Source organism: Cicer arietinum, chromosome 5 (assembly GCF_000331145.2).
Source record: "Cicer arietinum cultivar CDC Frontier isolate Library 1 chromosome 5, Cicar.CDCFrontier_v2.0, whole genome shotgun sequence".
NCBI lineage: Eukaryota > Viridiplantae > Streptophyta > Magnoliopsida > Fabales > Fabaceae > Cicer > Cicer arietinum.
The window spans coordinates 58,318,020-58,322,933 of NC_021164.2; the positions used below are offsets into that span (position 1 = coordinate 58,318,020).

The window sequence follows — 4,914 nt, forward strand, 5'->3', positions numbered from 1 at the left end:
ATTTAAATTTTCATATTTTTTTAAATATATATTATCAAAAAATAATCCATAATTAATAGTTAATCTATATATAGTATAATAGGAATGATTTATATAATATTCTGTATGGAGTATATTATATTGTATAGATTGCTCCTTAAAAATATCAACCAAATTTATTTTAAAGTTAATTAAAAACTGTTAAAAGACATATTTTAACAAAATCAATTGGTATAAATTTGTGTATAAAAAAAACAGAGTTAATTAATTGCTCTTTCAAAATAAAAGTCAGTTTTCTAACATTTTTTTTAAAAAATTTAAATTTTTAATAAAAATATATTATTACTTTGAAACAATTTTTTAAATTTAATTGAAAAATAAATTAAAGAATAAATAATAGAATCATGCTATTAATAGAAAATTTAAAATACTTAATTACTCTAATTAAGTGACAAATTTCACACTTGCCATAAAATCAAACTTGATTTATTCTAATACTTTAACAGAGTACAAAACTATATGACCTGTAAAATTAAGAAAAGAAAAATAATTAAAAAAAAATCGAATTATTGGTTGCCAACATAATAATTTAATGAGAACTCATGAAATATTATAGTAGAAGGGTTATTACATAGATCTTTTGCTAAAACTTGAGTGCAAGTAGTTTGTGTAGTCTTTTCTTGTGTTTGGTATTCAAAGATGAATGTTTTGGTGAATCCATATAACACATATACACACGCTTAAATCGCACAACGGAAAAGTTCCTGGCTGCAGGCACATACTTGTTGGACAATTGGAATCATTCTTACATTCAATATCCACTGTAAGGGAAAATAAAATAAAATATAAGCATGCTATTAAAATGTACAAAAGATTCACATGTTCGTACTAAACAATTGTGGTTGTTTTAAATAAGAATTCAAGTGGGTTATTTTTGTAACTTTAACACTTAATAAGTATTTAATAATTACAACCTAGTACCTTTAAACAATTATTAAATGAGTTACACTAATAAATACATATTATTATATTTTAATAATAATTTATTCTTTTTTTAAAGGTCTCACCAATATTTATACAATAAATATAATATATAATATTCTTTTAAAAAATTAGTAGAAACGCTTGTAGAAATCTTTTCCTAATAGCTACCCTTACTTGTAACCGAAAGACTTTTTAAATATAACTAAAGAGTCTTTCATTAGAGATGCTCTTAGAGTCTAGGGTGAACACATCCATGCTCTTAAGTTTTCAAATGTTTACATAAAAAATTAACATCATACATTTCATCTATTTTACACCATTGTTATTTTGTTTTGCATCAATTAGATCTATTTTCTATGGAGTACAATCCTCTCTTTTTTTTAAAAGAAATAAAGATGTCAATTAATATAATTTTTGGGTATATTAAATGATATAATGACACATTTTAAAAATATGTGATATTAATTCAACATTTATATACAAAAATTATGGTAATAGAGATGTTCATTTTTTTAAAAAAATGAAAAGAATATATACTCTTTTATAAGACTCAAACCTCTTTTACATTATTTCTCACAATCTTGTATATCGTGTTATCGACTTTATGAATTAAGAATTTTTAGTAGTAATATGCACATAGTTGTAAGTTGTAGGCGATGATTGGAAGTTTCAAATAAAAAAAAAAAAGACTTCTGAAATGCATTAGTGCATGATACAATGATTACATGAAATCCAAATTAGACTATAATGGTGTCTTAAAAGTGATGTCAATATATATATAGAGTGGGGATCGCTAAATAACTCCAAAATGAATGATGAATTTCAATAATTCAATCATCAAATTAAAAATTCTCATTGACTAGATCATCTCCATAATTTTTTTATAAAATTATAAAATTAATTGATATTTTACTAAATAATTTGTGTGATTGAGTAAATTATAAAATTATGTTATTGTTCATCAATATATTATGTCAATAATAAATATTTGGTTTAGTGATATCTCAGACTTACTCCTAAAGCCAATAAATTCTCATATACATACATGCATGTATACATACTCTCTTTAAAGCAAATTGTATAAGTAAATTTAGGACCAAATAAATCAATTTAACGAAAGATCTACCCTATCTAGTACCGTAATTGAGTTGATGACTAATTTAAATTTAAAATTAATTATTTGAAATAATTATTTGCTCAACAATAGTAATTTTTAGCACATATTAACTTAGGGTTCTAGATACGCTACTATGTAGGAGTAAATGATAAATTTGAAAATGATGAAAAGAAAGAGATATCGTTTATAAGAAATAGGAAAAGAAAGAAAATCATATCATAAACAAACTTGATAATTATAATAATCATATATTCTCATTGCTTGCATACATACTCCCCATGTAGCAAATTGTATAAGCAAATTTAAGAACAAATAAACCAATTTAATGAAAGATCTATCATTCCCAGTACCTCAATTATGATGATGACTAATATCAATTTAAAACCATTAATTTGAACTAATTCATTTTTTGTTTGACAATCGTAATTTTCAACACCCACTAGCTTAGAGTTCTAGATACACTACTATGTACAGAGTAAATAAATTAATTTGAAAATGATGAAAAATGGTTTACCTTCTTCGTTTATTGCAATATGAAATTGGAAAAGAAATAAAATCATGAGAATTATAACCATATTCACCCCCTTGCATATAAGCAATAGATTATGATTGTCATTTTATAATTTAGGCCTATAATGTTTAAAGCTAATGCTCTCCTAACATCAACTATATAAGAGAAATGATTTGTAGACATTAGATTGTGATGTCCAACATTGTATAATAATATGCTTTTTAATTTTTAGTAATTTTTTCTAACCTCAGTTAGCTCTTCAGTTTGTGGACACGCACATTCTGCTTATATTTAATATGATGTCCAAATCTATTGTCCAAATTAAAAACAATACTTGTTAAATAATGGTTGTAAAAAATTCTTCCTAAAATTAAAATTAATATTAAATGTCTCTTTAGTATATGAGTGTTTTGTATTTGCCCCTTTAGCACTTCGTATGCAGGTCACATTAAAAACTTACCAATTATAACAATTTATTATTTCCATTATTTTTAACCTTTCATGATAGAGAAGAGAAAATTACAAAAGAGAAATGTGTCAACAAGGACACAATTATTGGTAGAAATAACGCACCGATACGAGACAACATAGTTATGTATAAATTGAATATATTGTGTGATTATGTCATGTGAGTCTTAGCCCATAAGAGAGCTATAACTAATGTATATATATTTTGGATTTCATATTCATCAATATATTCTTAAAGAGAGCACAAAAAGAAAAAAACGTACATCCTAAATTTTTTTACTCCGCAAACTAATCCATTGGATAATTTTAATAAATAATAAAATAAATTTTATTTGAATATTCAGTTGGAAAAAATATAAAGAAATTATTAAAACATAATGGAGTATTTGATTTTAATATTTCACTAACACTAATCCATTTGTTGTCTCAACAAAAATTGAAAATAAGAAATAGTGATTCTATATTATGATGATGCAAATATATTGAATAAAACGATGGTAGTTGTTTGGAAGGGATGTATAGATCCTAACTTCTTTTATAGATGGATTGGCTGGTGTCATATTATTCAACTCATATTACACTTGAGGGATTTATGTTTTAACTCGACTTAGTGTATTGTTGTTTTTGAAATTTGAAAACCTTCGAAAATAATTTATGCCACCGAAAATATTACTGGGTTGAGTCGCGCACTAGGTCGCTCTCTTTAAGACGTTTCGAGGCACTGCCCAAAATTGTGCAAGGCAGACTATCAACCACGAAGTCCCCAGGATAAAACAGCCCAGATTCTCTGTATCGGAGTTCTACTGAACTGTAGAAAACTGTTCTAGAATTACACCATCAATATGGCAGTCTTACGACTGACACTCGTAATATGGCACAATGACCACTCGAAAGAGATGAAGCAGTATGAAGGGAGAGAAGAGAGAAAATCCTCAGATACGGAGAACTTGGGCAAAATAATAATACACCACAAAGCCAAAGCCGAGCCGAGCCGAACCGGCTGGACGGCGTGCGCGTGGTGGTCAATATTGCTTGTGTTCTCCCTCCTTCACAAAATTGGAGTGCCCCTTGGGGCCATCCCAAGTTCATTACCTCCACATTATATACCCTACTAGTGTGTGGTATCTCTCCAATGTGAGACTTCTCAGTTTTTTCAATTCACAACAACACTAATTCTCATAAATGCCATCATTATTTCCAATGAACTTTTCATTAAATGCATCATCATTTCCAACGGTGTATAATATGAGGGAGAAACATCTCAACCATGTGTAAAATTTATAGTTTTGAATTCTTCAATCAAGAAAGCTCATCTATAATATGAGGGAAATTTATCTTAACTCGACCTTTTATATAATTTGAGAGAAAAACATTTGTGTCATGTGTATAATGCATGGTTTCGATGTCTTCATTGTATTTTTTCAGAACCACGTGTAAAATATTTGGGAAATTTAACCCAACCATATGTTTAATTTACGCTGATATTAAGGTGTCACAGGTGAGTTGAATAAATTTTTGCCATGTCATTAATTTAATCCATCTTATTATTTTTGTAATTAAATTAATTAAATAAAATATATATTATATCCAAATAATTAAACTAATTTAATAAAAATCAATTTTTAACTCACGTAAATTATTCGAAAGAGAAACAAAACCCTAATCCTAAGTTCTAACTATTCACAATCATCATCATCCTCTTATTCCTTTTTTTCGTTTGGTGAACTCACTCCTCTAAGTGGAACCTATCATTTTATTATTATTATTATTATTATTATTATTATTATTATTATTATTATTATTATTATTATTATTATTATTATTATTATTATTATTATTATTATTATTATTAAAG

The 4,914-nt window shown here is 26.3% G+C and overlaps 1 long non-coding RNA gene across 2 annotated transcripts; it reads right to left on the bottom strand.

Annotated features, from left to right (window-relative positions):
• Positions 1-443: 443 nt before the first annotated feature.
• Positions 444-2,861, bottom strand: LOC113786594 (uncharacterized). Of its 2 annotated transcripts, XR_003472857.2 has the most exons (3): positions 2,595-2,764; positions 611-800; positions 444-503 (listed from the first exon to the last, which is right to left on the bottom strand). It is a non-coding gene; the product is annotated as an uncharacterized lncRNA (long non-coding RNA). The 2 variants fall into 2 exon arrangements; XR_003472856.2 differs by having other exon boundaries at positions 444-800; positions 2,595-2,861.
• Between the last annotated feature and the right edge of the window lie 2,053 nt (positions 2,862-4,914).